The 19,067-nt window shown below is 45.8% G+C and overlaps 1 protein-coding gene and 1 long non-coding RNA gene across 2 annotated transcripts in view; both read right to left on the bottom strand.

Moving 5' to 3' along the window:
* Nucleotides 1–19,067, bottom strand: part of DDAH1 (dimethylarginine dimethylaminohydrolase 1) — a 136,011-nt gene that overhangs the window by 96,504 nt on the left and 20,440 nt on the right. The window lies entirely within an intron of this gene.
* LOC311582289 lies at nt 16,688–18,598 on the bottom strand. The gene is made up of 2 exons (XR_014774073.1): nt 18,027–18,598; nt 16,688–17,246 (listed from the first exon to the last, which is right to left on the bottom strand). It is a non-coding gene; the product is annotated as an uncharacterized lncRNA (long non-coding RNA).

The raw sequence follows: 19,067 nt of genomic DNA, 5'->3' as shown, positions 1-19,067 counted from the left end.
CCTTTACCCTCTAATGCAGCTCACTGGCCCCTTAGTGGAAGTTCTTTGTCTAGTTGAAGACGTTCTCTCCATTTCAGGCTTGTTGAGAGTGTATGCTTGTGTTGTTGTTGTTTGTTTGTTAGTAATTGTGAATGGGCGTTTCCTCACATAGTTTTTTCTCCCTGTATATGTTGACATGTATGTAAGATTTTTCCTCTTTTTGCATGCTGATTTGTTAGGTTATGCTGATATTCAGGAGCTCAATTATCTTTGTATCCCTGGGATAAATGCTACTAGACATGGTATATAATTGGGTTACTTATTATTGGGTTCTGTTTGTTAGTATTTTAAGGGATTTTAAAAAAAGACTTATTTATTTTATGCCCTGGTGTGTGTGTGTGTGTGTGTGTGTGTGTGTGTGTGTGTGTATGTGTGCAGCACATGTATGCAGGAGCCTGAGGTGGTGAGAAGAGGGCATCAGATCCCCTGGAACGGGAGTTATGGGCAGTTGTGAGCTGCCATGCGAGGGGCTGGGAAATGAACCCAGGTCCCAGGTTGTACAGCAAGTGCTGTACAACCACTTTGGAAATCTATCTGGTGCTTTCTCAGAAAACTGGAAATAAGGCTTCCTCAAGACCCAGCTATTCCACTCCTTGGAATATACCCAGAAAATGCTCCACCACACAGCAAGGATATTTGCTCAACTATGTTCATAGCAGCCTTATTCATAATAGCCAGAACCTGGAAACAGCCTAAATGTCCCTCAGTTGAAGAATGGATAAAGAAACTGTGGTACATTCACACTATGGAAAACTACTCAGCTTTTAAAAACAAGGAAATCCTGAAATTTGTGGACAAATGGATGGAACTAGAGATGATCATCCTGAGTGAGTTAACCCAGAAGCAGAAAGACTCACATGGTGTATACTCACTTATAATTGGGCACTAGCCCAAAAGGCATGTCCCACAAAAGTCTTCACTTACCAGGAGATTGGGACAGATGTGAGGACATCCTACCGAGACTCTAGGTAAGAGAAATATAGGAGATGGGGAAATAGAAGGACCCAGAGGGCCCTAGAAAACTACAAGAAGAACATCGTGACAAGTGGATTGGGGCCCAGGAGGGTCTGCTCAAACTACTGCACTAACCAAGGACAATACAAGTAGTAAATATCAAACCCCTACTCTGATCTACCCAATGGACAGGACATTCTCCACAGTTATGTGGAGATTGGGGACTAACTCTGACATGAACTCTAGTGCCCCATATTTGACTCCTTCCTCTTGGTGGGGAGGCCTGGTGACACTCAAAGAAAGAATAAGCAGGCTACCAAGATGAGACTTGATAGCCTATGACCATATAGTTGGGGGGAGGAGGCCCCCCTAGGTCTTAGACCTAGGGGAGGGGAATAGGATGAAATGGGAGGGAGGGAGGAATGAGAGGATACAAGTGATGGGATAACAATTTAGTTGTAATCTGAATAAATTAATAAAATTAAAATAATAAAAAAACAGAACAGCAAATGCTCTTAACCACAGAGCCGCCACTCCAGCCACAAAGGTTCCACTTAAAGTCAATGTTCATGTTAATACTGGCCTCTAGGCTTGTCTTACAATGTCTTTATCCATTCGGTATTAGACTAATATTGCTCTGAAGGACCAGTTAACATGTGTTCTCTGCTTCTGTTTTACTGACCACAGAAAACTGGTATCTCTTCTCTCTTTAAATACTTGGCAGAACCTGCTAATGAAAGCAACTTGCCTCTATGTCTGTCGCTTTAAGATTATTAATGACATTATGATGGAGAAGGCACAGGATCTATAAAACTGAGATGAAGTGTCAAGTATGGATTTTACCTTACATAGCTTTGATTTCTGTATAAACTAAGGTGTTAATGGTCAACAATCAATATAGGAAGGGGGAGGGGTTCTTGGAAGGTGTTTAAAAAACATTTGCTTACCTTCTTCCCTTAGCCAGCATCTCTGTGCTCTCAAGCATAAAGTGGGTACCACTATCAGCTTACATTTTAGCTCATGGAGGTGTGTAATGACAAAGCATCACTTACAGTTTTGAGTTCCTAAAAGATTTCATAAAGGGAAATATGAGGCCTCTCTAATGGAAATATCTAAGCTTTGGGATTTTAAGTTAAAAGCCTTTGTATTCAAGTTTTCTCTAATGATTATCTATTTATTAGTTTTATTCCCATATAAGATTTATAAAGTAGAGAGGAATCGCTATTATATTTCCTTTCTTTAGTGTCAACATATAACAAGAAGAAAATACAAACACACAGAACATAAGTTATGTAAAAAATAATGAAAATGATCACCCATTAGTCTGTTGTCACAGGCTGCAGGGGAGAATATATAGCTCTCATGCTGAAATATTTATTTGTGCTCTGCTAAGAGGTTTTCAATATTTCAATTATCGAGGCCAGGTGGTACCGTTTTTTTTAGATTAAGCCCTCCTTTGCAGTTCGTTTTCAGGTGAGTTGTCAAGTCGTATCAGCTGCTGTGTGTAATTAGGCGCTACATCTCACACTGTAGTTCTTTCAAGTGGAAACTAAATCTCATGTCAGGATTGTAGTTTTTGATTTTCACTTTCAAAGATAACCCATCACTTTTTAATATTGTCACCCCTGTCTTTCTACAAGCTCGACATCATCTCTGGGCAGGAGAATGTGCAGCTCTTGGAGACGTGGGCATGAGGGCTCAGTCTCAATCACAAGGAAGAAGAAAGGAGGGAGGGGGGAAGGAAAGGGGGAGGAAAGGATAGGAAGTGAGGCAAAGAGGGGAGAGTAAGGAGAGGAAGAGAGGAAATGAATGTGTTTCCTTTTCTCCAAGCCCCAATCTCAGCTTCTGCAGTTACAACATCTCAGACATTTATTGTCCTTCAGTGGGTAAATGGAGTTACACTTTCCTAGTTTAAAATGACACTGGTTTAAAAAAAAATCCTCTAAACTGTTAGACATGTTTACAGGATGCATTTGTGTATGTGTGTGTGTGTATGTGTGTGCATAGTATATATGTGTGGTTTATGCAAACGTGTGTGGTATGGTATATGCACTGCACGTGTATGTGCATTGTATGCACTGCATGTGTGTGTTGTATGCACATACGTGTATGTATGCGTGTGTGGTATATGTACTGCCCATGTGTGCATTGTATGCACATGTGTGTGGTGTGTGCACTGCACGTGTGTGCACGGCATGTACACACATATGTGCTGTATGTCCATGCATGCATGTGTATGCACATGTGTGTTGTGTGCACACACATGTGGTGTATGCACATGTGTATGTTGTATGTACACACATGTGTGTATGTGTGTGGTATATGCCTGCATATGTGTGTGTGTGTATGGTGTATGTACATGTTTGTGTGTGCAGCCATGCATTCCCTTACCCACTCCTGTGTATATAGAGGCCAGCGGACTACATCGGTGTATCGCTCTATCACTCTCCACCTACCCCACTGAGGGAGGACTCTCACTGAGCCTAGTGCTAAGCTGACAGCCAACATCTGCAGAAACCTTCCTGTCTCTCTCCACAATAGCACTAGGCTGTGGCTGCTAGGATCTGAACTCAGCATACCAGGGACTCTTAATGACCATGCCATCTCTCCAGCCCAATTTATAGAACATTTTAAACAGAAAAACCAGAGTATTCATTCAACTAAACAATCTTTTTTCTAAGTTTGACCACCCACACATAAACATCTATATCCTGTGGAAGACCTTTTTTCTCCTTTTATCTTTTTATTGGGTCTTTGTGAATTTCACATCATGCATCCCAAACCCACTTACCCCGCCGCATCCCTCCATATCTACCCTCCACCCTTGCAACCTCCCTCCAAAGAAAACAAAAAATAAAAATAACAAGCCCATTCATGGTGGAAGCTGTGATGTGTCACAGTGTGTCGCACAGTACACCCTTTTGCCCAACAGCTTTACTTAGAAATGTTCATTGCAATGAGCCACTGGTCTGTTTCCAGGCTTCTGGTTTCTGCTACACTATCAATACTGGATCCTCACTAGGACTCCTCTCAGATACCCTGTTGTTATCCTGTGTCATGGAGCTGCTGCCACTTTGGTTCTGCAGGACCAGCATCTTCATGCACTCCAGCAGTCCGCAGATGAGGTAGAGGTAGGGTGGGCCAACTCAGAGTCCTGGATCTGGGCCTGGGTTGTGGCTGTGTTGTTCAGCTTGTCAGCTCTCCTGCATCCACACCACCAGAACCAGCTCTCCCACTTGGCCCAGGTGAGGGGCAGGGACAACTCTCCTGCCAGCTGTTGAGGGGCAGAACTGGATCTCTGGCATTCATGCCATTATGGCTGCCTTTCCCATGTCCAAGCCACCAGGGACGGCTCCACTGTATTGCCCAGGGGAGGGGCAGGGCCAGCTCTCCTGCGCGTAGCTTCATACCCTCTTTCATAACTCATCCATTCCCTGCAGTCAGCCCTTCCACATCCGCAATACTCATTGTTTCTTGTTCTCTTTCATGCATGTTATACTGTGTTTGCATGCAATAGTTTTCCTAACTCTGTCACAATTATTTTTGTTTTGGTCTTGGTAATGGGTAAGTGCATGAAAATATATTTGACAGTGAAAATGTAAATAAAAACAAAACAACAACTGCAGATAATTATCTCTGGTTATTTTCTTTCATTTATTGAGTCAGGGTGCTAGGATTACAGGCCTCTGTCACCACACCCAGTTTATCTGAGTTATTTTTGTTTTGTTTTGCTTTTGCTTTTGTTGTGTTTTTCTATGTAGCCTTAGGTGTCCTAGACTGGCTTTGTAGACCAGGCTGGCCTCAAACTCACAGCAATCCATCTGCCTGTGCCTCCCAAGTGCTGGGATTAAAGGCACACCTGGCCCCTGAGATCTTAAATGTCTTAAAATACTACATTTTTCTCCTGGCTCACTAACTTAGACTAAAACTTCTCAACTTCCTTATTATGTCAAGAGTGAGCTTCATTCAAATTTCCTGTGCTATAATGGATTGAAATAAGGCTTGGAGAGGTGAGGCACCCCTCCCCTCACCCCCCCCCCCCCACCACCTTGGATCATAGGATCACTGCCTGTCTGTCGCTATTTCATCCTTAGTCCTAGACAAGCATAGCCTACATAGGAGAGGTCTTGAATTCCAGCTCAGCCCCCACAGGATGTAAATATTTCACCTTTCTTCTGTTTCTAGCAGGGCTTTATTTTACCTTCTTCCCCTGCAAGTAAGCTGGGGGTAGGGGCAGAATGGAGATGAAACTAGGGAAGAGGGCATCCTGTTCAGGGCATGTTTTTGTTTTTTTTTAAAAATCTGCTCATTTTCTGGAAAAACAATGTTTGCATGTGTGCCGCTTTTATATTTCTGTCCAGGAGCCTGCTTGGAAGGAACAAACTAGTCACTGAACTTTGTTTAGGGTTTTGATGCCAACTGGTTCATATGGTAACTTGGATTCAAGCGAGGTTTTACAGCTCTGAGTTCTCTATATAGACATGGCATGTGCAAAATGCTTGTGTGTTGCCAGTTCACGAAGCCAGCTCAGAGGGACAGACTGGGGCAAACATCTATCTTCTGACTTGATCACTAAACTGGGTATGTTTACATGACTGTCAGCTGCTGTGGAAAAACACATAAACACAGTGTAAATATTGTGTCATAGCCGTGAGAAAGAGCAGAAGTGAACAAGAGTCACTCTAGGGCCTCTGCTAGCTGAGCATATTTTTTCACACCCATTCCAGCTTGTAAACACGTGTGTGTTTCCAAGTGAACTGTCCTCAGAAATATCACAAGTTGGAGAGAAGGGTGCTGAACATGGGGGAGATGGTTATAAGCTGAGGTACATTTATCACACCCACCCATGTTCCAGTCTTACCAATTAGACAAAGTAACAGGTTACAGTGCTAACCAGCTGCACCCCAGCTAACTGCCCTGAGTTATCTATTTTTATTAGATCCCAAGTAGTTAGTGTCACTCAACGTCCTCTGGGATACCCATCTGCCTTGAATCAGAGCTCAGGAGACGGATACTGTTGCGTGTGCAGAATTCTGGTTGGATACCAACACTACTTAAGCATAAGGTTGTAGCCAAGGACGGTGAACCGACATCTGAGATGGCTGGGGGGAGGGGGTGTGGGGAGGGGGGGTGGCCTGTTCTCCATCAGTTTCCTGCATCAGACTCCGGCCGAGGAGCCTCAGACAGCACAGAGAGCCAGCAGGGTGTTTGTTTACCCCTGCTTGTCTGGACAGTAGAGACAGCATTTCAGCTCCAGGGAACCAGAGCCCTGCTGGGCTGCCCTTTTCCAGTGAAGCCTTCTATTGAGTATGGACAGTAAAAGAGAGGACTGTGGCTATACGGAGAGAGACAGCCACACAAGGGAGAGAAGCAGGGGATGGGGGCAAAGGGTTGGAAGCCTACAACTACAGGCAAGAAGAGTAGGAAACTGGGGAGAGCTAGCAACAACAGGAGGATTTTCAGATCTGCTGGGGACAGCAAGGACTGCGATACAAAGCAGGCTACTGGGCAAACAGTTACCTCCTTGTGTGACAGTGAGAAGATAAAAGCCTCAGGGACTGGAAGGGAGGAAAAAAACTATTCCTTAAGCTGAAACTCTCCCTATGTCTCACAACCAGAAGCCTGACAAGCCTGACCCTTGCTCTCTTGCTTCTTCCTCCCATACCATTTTAGCTCCATTTCTGTGACAAATACCTTGACAAAAGCAACTTAGGGGAGGAAGGGACTTGCTTTGTATGTGGCTTTGTAATTCCAGGTTACAATTCCTTGTGTTGGGAAGTCACAGTGGCAAGAGTTTATAGACATCATATCCACAGTATAAAGAGCAGGAAAACCATCATGTTTTCTGCTTGCTCAGATTCGGTCAACCCCCCACCCCCAGGGCCCCAAAGCAGGGAATGGTGCTGCCCAAATGGACTGAGTCTTCTTGTAGCCCTCAACAATCACCAAAGATATGCCCCAGGCCAACTTGACCTGGGCAGTTCCTCAACTGCTCTCTTCCTAGGAGATTCTAGGCTGTGTCCTATTGACAGTTAAAAGTAACTAGCACGCCCCTATAAAGTGTTAGAAACACCCCATAAGTTCTCCCTCAAGCAGGGATACATTTTTGCCCCTTGGTCTATTATAGGAGATTAGTTGGCCCATCTGAACAAGGTCAATGTTCTATATTTAAGCAATAGTCCTTAAATGCATTTATTTATCAACAGGAAAAGAATTCAATCAAACTAGATAGGGCCCATGGTGCCAGTGTCCCTCTGTTCCGTACATGGGTTTGCCAGGCATGCTTTCCCAGAACCCCTGGCACTTATTTTATGTCACCTACCCTAACAGAAAGCATACATGTTCACTCAACAGTGATGTGCTTTATAGCTTAAGAATTTAGTTATTTATAAGAACCATTAAAAGTACCCATAGAAGACACTCAAGAAAATATGAGGTGATTACAGTTTTAGGAAATCTTATACATATATGCGGGGGGTGTCCTGTGACCTCCTAGACACAACCTCTTCTTAAACTATATAGGTCACGTAACGAAATGTGGGGGTCATGAGAGGCTTGGCAGCGGTAAAATGTTCCTGAGTCCTAAAAGAGCCAAACTTAATTTAAAATCAGGTAAGAAATGAATCTGAGATGTTTCTGTCACCACTCACCCATGTTGCATGGAGCAACTTCACTCCCTTGGCAGCGTGCACGCCAACTCACCGTGCAACACTGCCAGTCTGTATGAGATGCCCTGACTTGGGCTCAAGACTGTGGTACGTTACGAACTGAGGTGTTTTGATTGCACATTCGAAGTGTTAAGCTCTTACAGAAATCTAATGTTAGATTGTAGAAAAACACAGCCTTTTGATGTTTCCTTATTGCCATTTAGCAGTATGTACGGATCAAGTTTGCAAGCCTGTGCACTGTACTCTGTTAGAATGATTTTTAAAATTGCTGTTTGGGTTTGACAAAATTTCCAACAACTTCTGAAACAGTCTTAAACACACTTCTGTCATTATGTGCATGTATCCATGTGCTCTCAACATGGTTGAGTATGCAATCAAAACATGAGCCAGCCCCAAAACACTGAACTTGTTTTGCTCTGTGGTAATATATACTCCACCAGGCTTTATCTCTTTATGTAAAAGGGACATGCACAACTATTTCGTTAGTGTGCAAACTTGCTTTCCTCTTTCACTAATGGTAAGATTACATGTATACCAAAGATTGAATTAAAATAAATGCATGTGTGCGTGCATATGTGTGCGTCTGCATGTATATAGGAGTGCCCTTACTTGTCTGTGGGCTCTTGGAGGCCAGAGGCCAACCTCAGCTATCTTTCTCCATCACTCTCCACTTTGCTTTTTGAGACAAGGTCTCTCACTGGCCCTACATCTTGCTGTTTGGGTTAGACTGGCTGGCCAGGGAGCCCCAAGACCTGCACATCTCTGTATCTCCGGCACTTTGGTTGCAGGCGTGACCCCACCACGCCCAGTGTTTATGGGAGTGTTAGGATCCAAATTCAAGTCCTTATATGTAAGCAGTGGGCACTTTTAGCCACGCCACCGATCCAGTTCACAGCAAACCAAATTTTCATGGGCCTGAGGGGATGACTCAGGGGGCAACGGGATCTGCTGCCAAGGCTGAGGACCTGAGGCTGAGCCTCCGGACATAAATGGCCAGAAGGAGACAACTGACTTCCACAAGTTGTCCTCTGACCTCCACATGCTCTGTGGTTTGAGCATGCCCACACAGATATCTCCCTCCCCCGCCCCCCCTCTCTCTCACACACACACGATAAATTATAAGTAAATTAATATAATGTAACTTTCTTATGATTATGTTTGATTTGATTTGTATGTCTATATACTCAAGGCTATGTAAAAAATTTCTCAGGTTAAAATGGGCAACAAGTAAGCTGTGGTGGCACACGCCTTTAATCCCAGCACTCGGGAAGCAGAGGCAGGTGAATCACTGTGCGTTCAAGGCCAGCCTGGTCTACAAAGCAAGTCCAGGACAGCCAAGGCTACACAGAGAAACCCTGTCTCAAAAAAAAAAAAAAAAAAAAAAAAGAAGGGGGCAACAAGTGAAGAAGATTCAGAAGCCCTGCCCTAGACTGTGACCCTGTGGCATCTTGCTTCACGGTCCTGGAGCATGATGGAAGGGACACGGTGTCACGGGGCTAGGCTGAGCAGCACCACACAGCAGGCTCCTTGGGCGTGTCTCTTCTCCATCTTCCCCTTTCCTTCCCATGGGCTAACAAAGGCATCGCCTCAGCCTACACATGCAAACTCAAGAAGAATCGTGACTCAGAAACGTCTAAGCAATAGAACACAGAGTGAACTCAAACCCTCTTGTTCTGGATGGTTCTGAATATGAGTCTATCTACTGGATTTTTGCGTGGATTATTCATGGCTAGATTTTATCCAGAGTGGATCCTGTTCTGCCTGAGTTGAAGGGGCATCACATCCCTTAATGGCACAATCCAATTGCACTCAGGAAATGCACTTATTTTAATATCATTGAAAACCAAACACAATTAAGAACGTGACTCTTCCCAGCAAAACACCACATGACATATTCCAGTAAGAAATCTGAATGCCTTCTAGTTGAGCTTAGCTACCTTCAAATATCTAATGTAGAAATGTTAGCTCAACTGTTATTAAGATGTTTAACATTTAACGTTTAGAAAAGTAACTGTATTTTTCACATTAGTTCTGGCATTTTAGCATCCTTTTTGTTTGTTTTTTGTTTTTGCCTTGTTTTGTTTTCAAAACAGAGTCTCACCATGTAGCTCTGGCTGTCCTGGAACTCACTCTGTAGACCCGTCTGGCCTTGAACTCACTTAGATCTGCCTGTCTGCCTCCTGAGCGCAGGGATTAAAGGCTGCGCTACGGCACCCAACTGTATTTTAGCATCTTGAAGATGTAATGTGGTGAAAGAAAATTAGAAACAACAGGACTGAGGCTTGGACTAATACTTACAAATCCACAACACCAAAACAAAATAAACCCCAGTCCTGATCAATATCTCCCTCTTGTTTCAACTAATATGTATAAACAGACAAAGGGCTTCTTTGTGACTCTCAGCAATCTCTCATGCAACAGCAAGGTGCCAAGAGGACTCATAAGGAAGAGACCAGGCATCATGAGTCTGTCAGGGGCTGCAGGCTGCAGAGCCAGGAAAGGCAGCTGCAGAAGAGCAATGAACAGGGTGCTGGGGAGGCCTTCTTTGTCACTCTGGCCATGGACTTACCTCCTCTCAGTGGCTGCTGGGAAATGTGTCATCTGGTTCACTTCACAGAAATTCCTGCTTTTGCTGTGAGCAGCACCAAGCACACGAATCTTATGTATGTAATATGCCAGACATTTCTAGGGAAAGCTCACTAATGCTCCATTTTTAGGGAATTTGTAGGTATCAGCATCGTATTTTTATATTCTGTACCATTTTTTTTGTAAGAACGCTAAAACCACTTTTCCTCTTTTATTAAAAAAAATCAACAAGAAATTAACAACCAATGTAATCTACACAGATGGGTTATTTACAGCCCAAGCTATATTAATTACAGAGAGTCTTGCTAAGAAAACTTCAACCTAGCCCTAGAGGCATTGCAGGTGTGGCTGCTGTGTCTGTCACTTGTGCATCAGTAGGTGGCAGAGAGGAGGGAGGCTATGTCTATACTCAGTATGAATATCTGAATGGCTGGTAGCCTAACATCCCCTGAAAAAGGCAAGCAGGAAATGACCACCAGTCCAGTGCCAGGGGTCCGGGACAGGGAGCTACCCAACATGACCCTTTCTGGGGCCATACTGCACAAGCAAGGCATGACACTCCTGAGACCACTCCTGAGATGACCCAGATACCCAGAGGCCCCAGGTGCCACTAAGAAGAGCAAGTAAGTGGTGGAGAAATGGAAGAGAAAGAAACAGAAGGATGTGTGCACAATGAAAAGAGGCAGAGCTGGAGACTTGAGGGTAGTGAGGAACAGCCTGATGTGAGTAGCCAGTGATGTCACCTAGAGCCATGGTGGGGTCCTGGCCTGTGCTGCCACTGGGGGTCATGTCTGGGACAATGGCCCTGCAACAGCAGGGGTCTTTTACTACCAAAGGCCAGGCAGACATCCCTGGTCTGGTCTGCAGACACCAGGGAGATAATAATGTCTAAGGACTGTGCAGAATTGGCCCTACCCCTTACCTGAGCATCATGGGAAAGCTGAGCCTGGGAGCATGAGAGCAGGAGAGCTGACTCCACCCCTAACCAGCTGCAGTAATCAGGGAGAGAAGGCCTGCACATTGCAGGAGTTGCTGGTGAGCAGGCCCCGAGGATATGAATATGGGAGAGCTGGCCTTACCACTTATCTTCTGTGTGGTGGTGTGGGTGAGGGAGAGATGCCCTCCCCCACCCTCACCTCTCACCACCTATGGCAGGCAGGAGAGTTGTCCCTGATCCGCACCTGCTGCAGCACAGTAGAGCTTGCCCTGGATGTGGGGGTTGCAGGTAGGCTGACTCAGAGGGCTTGAGCACAGGACAGCCAGTACTTGTCTGTCATGGCAGGGATGAGGAGAGACACCCTTCTCCCATCCCTTGTCCCGTGCCATCTATAGTGGGTGAGAGTGCTGGCCTGGAGTCACGAGAGCAGGAGAGCTGGCCCTGCTCTTCATCTTCCCGCTGCACTCAGGAGAACAGGGCCCTGCACCTCACCTGGGTAGCAGGGTAGAGCTGGTGAACCAATGTCATTAGGAGCTGGGGGAAATGCAAATTAAAACCATGATGAGTTCTCATTGTAAACATGCCAGGATAGTTTCGATACAAAATAATGGTGTTGGTCAGGCATGGTGGGCAATGCCTGATGCCTATATTCCTACTTCTTGGGAGGTGGGGGGGCGGGTAGGAGTTTAAGTTCATTCTCAGCTACACAGTAAGTACTAGGTGAGCTTGGGCTACATAAGCGTCTGTTTCAGACAAGACACACACACACACACACACACACACACACACACACACACACATGCACACATGCTCACACTCACACACATATGAGACAAAAAAAACTTGATGAAGATATGAGCAACTGGATCATTAATTTATTGCTGGCAGTTCCTTTGATGAAATATCTCCCAATGAAAGTCATACAACTATATTTAACTTGTCTTTTAAAATAACTCAGCATCTCATCTTAGATGCTACTTACCATTACCTATGCTCGGTCTTTTAGATCTACCTGTTTGGGTGGGGGAGGGGGATTGTAGCTGAGACAAAGACACTAAGTAACCCAGGAGAGAAAGCTTACAGTTCCAGGCTTAGGGTTAGGGGTGGCCACAACGGAAGGAGCCTGAGGCAGCCAGAGAGGTCACACACAGTCAGGAACAAGGGAGGTGAATGCACACGCGCTTACGTGCTTTCTTGTGCTTGCCTTGGTCTCTCTACTTTCAGGCAGCTCCGGGGCCCCCTTGCATAAGGAATGGTGTCTCCCACCATGGGCTGGGTCTCCTTATATCAGCCGCCTTAATTAAGACAACCGCCCCTAACTTATGGTTGTGTTAAGCTGACAATTAAAGCTAACCATCACAGGGTCCCAGATTCACTATAGGCTGCTTCTCTCAGTCGTGATTCTTGCTACTGTTTCCCAGCTTCCTCTTCCCCACCCTCGTCCTCCTCCCATCCTCCTCGCTCTCTATAAACCCAGCAGGCTACCATGAAGCACCGAGCACACAATGGAGCTGTGTGGACAACAGCACAAGCCACCATCAATGAGAACTACACTCATCAGCACGTCAACGTGTGACCCTTGGCCTGACTGCCACCCACTTTCCAGGCAGCTGGCTAAGCCTGGGGCCTGGCTTTCCCTGCTTCTGTAGGTGCCAGGTTGGAAGCCGTGCCTTTCTTCAGCAAAGTTCACATGATGTTGAGAACTGATGTCGGTTCCCACTCCAGTGATAGGTCCCAGGTATTCTTGCTCAGTGTTAACTCCTTTCAGAAAAACTACTCTTTTGGCTGCTCACTCGCTGAGCTCTACGCCAAGTCTCCCACTGGCTTTCTCATAAAAGACTTTCAGCTATCAACAAGGCAGTGGAGGCAACTTGGGCCCCTTCTCCTTATTCTGTAGCTACAGCCTAGGCCTGGCTATCAAGCCCGTTGCCTCCTCTGAGTCCAGAGCCCAGGAGGCTCATCGGAGCAGCAAGCAAAGAGAAACTGCGGTGCCTCAGATTTCTGTTTGGATGCTCTTGCCATGTGTGTTACCTTTGGATACATGAGAAAAGCATCTGTCTCCTAGCAATACCTCTTCAAAGAAAAAGCCTCTTTCAGCAACTGAGAGCTTTACATCCTAGGCTAAGACCTTGGGAGGAAGTAAGAAGATGGAGAGAAACAATCATTGGGTACCAACAAGGGGTGGGGAATTAGATGGCCTAGCTTAGAGTAGTCTCTTAAAGCTTCCACTTTGCTTCTGTAAATGCAGATATTAATATATGCATCGGGGGATTAGAATAAAACATGTTTAGGGCCGCACACAACAAACCGCCCCTCAGTGGTCACAATCAATGGTGCCTGAGCCATATAACCTGGCATTGTACTAAGCCCTTGGTCTAGGCCAGGGCAGCCCTTTGGGGGGCAGCTAGCTCTGGGGACAGCTGCTTCTGGATAGGTTATGTGGCACGAGCCTCTTGCTCACATCTGATGTCATGATTCCAAGTCAAGAGCTCAAGACCATGCCTGTACTCCTCAAATCAAGCACTAGGTTTGAAAGTCAGAAAATGCACAAGGCTGGTTCCTGCATAGGCCACAAGGCAATTTATAACATAATTAAGGTATGGAGTCACTGGCTATCACAGCATGAATCTTGCAGATTATTCCCACTTGAGGAGCACAGTGAAAATATGATGTTTGGCTAATGAGACAGAGCCTGTTCCAGACGAAAATGACAACACTTTCTTTTACTAGCCCATAGAACAGCTTTCCCTGTGACCTCTCGGAACATTAAGACGCTTTTAGCTTTTAAGCACGTTCTCACAAACGTGAGGAAAAATAAGCAGTAAGGAGAGGTATGCAAACATGGAAATACTGAACTCTTGTCCAGTGTGCTGAAGTCACCAGGGGCAACAGAGAGGAAACATCCTGCCTTGTTCTGGCCACGATGCCCTTCTTCCAAGAAGCATGCCTTCCCCCCTCCCCCCCTTCAAGTTCTTTAGCCTTGGCTGTCCTGGACTCGCTTTTGTAGACCAGCCTGGCCTCAAACTCACAGAGATCCAACTGCCTCTGACTCCCAAGTACTGGGACTAAAGGCGTGCACCGCCACGCCCGGCTCCTTCTTCTCTTTTATGGTCTGAAACAACTTACTTCCCAAACCACAGTGTTTTAAAATTACCATATGTTGTCTTGTGTGTACTGTATGTGTGTGTACACACACACACACACACACACACACACACACACACACACACGCACATGCACGTGCACAAATGCATGTGATCATGCAGGTACACACTGCCTGTGTATACATGTGATCATGCAGGTGCACACTGCCTGTGTGTGCATGTGTGGAGACCAGAGGAGGATGTGTCTCCTCTCTTTCTTCACCTTGGGGCAGTTTCTCACTGGACCTGCTTCCACTGGGCTGGTGGCCAGCAAGCTCCCAGGATTCGCCAGCCCCCAGTTCTCTGTGCTGGAGCTGTTGGTGCACTTGGCCATACCTGGATTTTTCTGTGGGTCCTGGGGACCCACACTCAAGTTCTCATGCTTGTGTGGCAGGTGCTTACCACTGAGCCACCTTGGCAGCTCAGACTGCCTTTTGATGACTTAGTATTTCTGAGAACTTAAGAATGAGGTTTACTAAAGCGGACAATGAAGCTTTTGAGTGAAACACCCTAGGAAAGTTGTGGTATGTCACTGACAGGAGAGAGAAATGAATCTTGAGCATTTTGAAAACATGTGGGATGGTAACCGTGGCATGGTGAGCCTCGGGTAGTACATGGTACTGATGCTGCCACGTGAATACAACCCCCATCTCTAGACTGCTCTGCCCGGGAATAATTGAGCAGATAATACTATGGTCATGGCAGGAGGGTGTGGGTTCGAGAGCTGGAAAGCTCTGGGTTTCAGAGCAGAAACTTTATGGCCACACAAAGTTAATTATTGGTGGGAAGAGGAAGCCTCAAAAGAGGTGAGAATCAGTGCTATGGAACAATGGATGTGGTGGACAGTGGATACTGTACACAGTGGATGCTGTGGACAGTGGATGCTGGATGTTGTAGATGGTGGATGCTGTGGACAGTGGATGCCATGGAACAGTGGATATTGTGGACAGTGGATATTGTGGAACAGTGGATTCTGTGGACAGTGGATGCTGTGGAACAGTGGATGTTGTGGAGAGTGGATGTTGTGGACAGTAGATGCTGTGGACAGTGGGTGCTGTGGAACAGTGGATGTTGTACAACAGTGGACGCTGTGGAACAGTGGATGTTGTGGACAGTGGATGCTGTGGAACAGTGGATGTTGTGGACAGTGGATGTTGTGGAACAGTGGATGCTGGGACAGTGGATGATGTGGACAGTGGATGCTGTGGAACAGTGGGTGTTATGGACAGTGGATGCTGGTGACAGCGGGTGCTGTGGACAGTGGATGCTGTTGAGATCTCTTTCTCTTCTACATTACTGCCCAGGACCAACCCCTCTTGTGTATAAATTGAGACAGTCATCAAGAGACATGCAACTCAATCTGAGTTCACAGGCACCACAGCAATTCTCAAACAAGTTCACAAATTCTTGGATGTGCTTCCCACTAAAGGCAAAGGCATGTTCTGTCTCCCCTGGGTTTCCCCTATTTTCATGGCTCATTTCTAACAATAAACAGGATGGAAGTGATGCTGCTAAATCTGTGAGCTGCTTAGAAAAGGTAATGTAACTGCTGTCCTCCACACCCTGAGACCAACGAGGGAGACTGGTACCTCTGAGGGCCCACACAGGGCGTCCCTAGAGAAATGCAGAGCAGGGCCTAGACAAACTCAGCTGTGCCAGCCTCCAGTTATTTGAGCCTTCTCTAGATCCTCCCAGAATATGGGGCATGTAAATAATCGGTCTATTCCCCTTTAGGTAAAAAATAATGGGCTTTAGATTTTATTTTTGAAAAAGATTTATTTCATGTGTGTGTGCACAAGCTCAAGTGTGCCTGTGTGCATGCTTGCACATGCATGCCTGTGTGTGCATGCTTGCACCTGCATGTGGGTATCCACAGAGGCCAGAAAAGGCATTGGATCCCCTGGAGCTGGAGCTACCATCACGTTGTGTTGCCTGATGTTGGGATTCATACTTAGGTCTTCTGTAAGAACAGTATGTGCTCTTAGCCCACTGAGCCCTCTCTCTTGCCCTAAGAGTAATTTTTAAAAGAGCAGCTCAACAGCACAGATTCGGTTCCTAATGCTAACAGGACAACAGCATTTTAAATACACAACCTTAAAACAACTGGGAGCCTAGTCTTTGACGGAACCTTGTGGCTCCACCAGAGGAGGCTTTGCTTTCCTGGTACCGTCTCAGAGTCTGACGGAGGACCTGGATGACTGTCCAGGTCCAAACAAAACAAAAGTGGGTTTTTAGCGTTTAGCAGCACACAAACTCTGCCTAGCTCATTAAGATTTTATCTTTTCATTGTTCTTCATTGTAAATCTGGTGTTTATGAGCATTAAATAACCTAAAACAAAACTCTGAAGATGATTGGGTAATTGAGATCTTTACAATTTTTTTTTTATTATCATTGTTTCGAATCAAAAGTACATTTCTTTTTTTTTAGGAAAAAAAAGTCAATGTTTGGGGTTCTTCCTCCTCCTCCTCCTCCTCTTCCTCTTCTTCTTCTTCTTCTTCTTCCTCTTCCTCTTCTTCCTCTTCCTTTTCTTTCTCTCTCCTATCCTTAAGTGTGACTTTCTATCTTTTTTCTCTTCTAAAAAATCTCCATCCTTATTGGACTCTTCTCCTCCACTGCTTCTCGATAGTCCTCTGAAGTTGATGTGTTCAACCTAAGTTGCCTTGTGGGCTTGCAGAGCTCTAGCCAGAGGTGCATGGCTAGGAAGGACAGGAGCGAGCCTGTGAGCCTGTGTCTCCTAGAGGTTAATTTCTCATCTCTACCTCTATACACTGCTGCTCTTTGAAGGGGCTGAAGAATATTGTGTAGAGGCTTTCAAACGTCAACATTTCATAGGTCAGAAGGACCCAGGGGTTTGGGTTTTTAATGTGACTTCCGTAGGTAAAAGCCACTTTCCCTTTTCCAGTCCGGGAAGTGGATGTCTGTAATACAACATAAATCACACAGTTTCTGATTTTACTGTCTAGACACCATCAACCTCCTTAACACTACCTTCTCTGTCAAGACTCTGGGCAGAGCCCAAAAAAAACTAATGTCCAACTAAGCTCGGAAATATATTTCTTCCAACTAAAGCTGGCAAGGCTCTTGAGTATGTTTGAAGCCAAGGAAAAATAGGACTGGAAAATTGAGAGAGAGGGCGGGGGGGGGGGGGGGGAGACAGGAAGGAGGAGGAGGGGGTAGGAGGGAGGAGGAGGAGAAGAAGAATGGGAGGAAGACAGACAGAGACAGAGAAACAGACCAATCTCTTTCACACATTGACAAAGCTCACTAGCACCAAGAGCTTGAACGACTTCTGCTTCTCCCCGAGCTTCCAATAGAGGCACAGCTCGCCCTGCAGATGAAGGCTGTCATCTGTAGAGCCCCCCTCATCCGTGGCAGCCTTGCTGACACAAACAGAGAAAAGGGGAAGAAAAACACATGCTTGGGAGGAAAGTGACACTCACCTGGTATCCCGCAGCTCCTCTGAGCTCAGACCCACCCTTGTACACTAGTAGAAGGAGGAGAGGATTACAACGGGAGACTAATTCTGCTGGGTTCACAGGTAGAGGGGCTGCAGACCCTGCATAAAGCTGAAGATTCCCTGCTCTACACACACACACACACACACACACACACACACACACACACACACACACAGAGTGGGGCGGGGTGGGGGAGCTGCAGCTGCTCTCTTCCCACTGGCTGAGGGAAGGCTACATTACCTTAATATTGAAGACGGCAGATGTCATAAACTGAACTGGCCCAGCTTTTCATTCGCCTCTGAATAGCTTTCAACTCTGTGGCATTTGCTGTTGAGCAGGGTTCACAGAAGGAGAGGTCTGTCCTGAATAGCACCTAAGGAGGATTACGGTCTGCAGTTCCACACGGATGCTAGTGATGATATTTTGCCTATAAATTGCACTCCAATACAGTAACTGCCCTCTACTTTCATTTTCACAAGAACCACACTGTCCACTTACATATGAGAAAACCTGGCTCAGGAGGACTGTGGCCAAAGCCACATATCCAAAAGGATCCAAAAAAAAAAAAAAAAAAAAAGGCTTAATAAACACAGGGATCCTGACCTCAAATCTTCTATTCTTCTTACTATTCCAAAATTGTCACCTATGCAACAGCCCCCAGAGTGGGCCTAAAGAGGGAAGTGAACCCTAAAATGCACTGAACCCAGTTTGCTTGATTACCTAGAATTCACTGAGCACTGACATGTAGCAAGGGTCACAGGTGCTTTGAGAAGAAAACTGATAGAAGACATAGGAAGATCATTATGCAGTAAGTCACGACAAGGAAGTAGTGTATGGTGTCCAAGTCAGATGGGACACTATGACTCTGGGCATCTATAAAAGCGACAAACATCTGAGCTATTTTAGTAGCATAAATCCAGGAGTTAAGCAAAGCAATAATGGTTGTTGTTACTACTGTTATTGATAGGGAGCGCATGTAGCTCCGGATGGTCTCGGCCTTGCTATGATGACCATGAATCCCTGGTTAGCAGATCTCCACCTCCCAAGCGCTCGAATTACAAGTGTGAGTCACTACGCTTAGCACTAAAAGTATTATTAAGTCAAGAAAGAAGGGTGTGGTGGGTGTATGACCTCGAGGGAGAATGCTGCCTAGAATGGGCACCGAGTCAGACCCTGTGTTCACTTGCCAGCACAATGGAAGGAGGGAAGGAAGAAAGGAGGGAGGGAAGGAGGAAGGGAGGGAGGGAAAGGTGCAGAAAAAGAAGAGAGGAAGAGGAAGAA

The sequence above is a fragment of the Acomys minous genome (genome assembly GCF_964271855.1).
Source record: "Acomys minous genome assembly, chromosome: 14".
NCBI classification, from domain to species: domain Eukaryota; kingdom Metazoa; phylum Chordata; class Mammalia; order Rodentia; family Muridae; genus Acomys; species Acomys minous.
The sequence above is the reverse complement of the archived record's forward strand: the minus strand, read 5'-3'. Positions and strand labels throughout refer to the sequence as shown.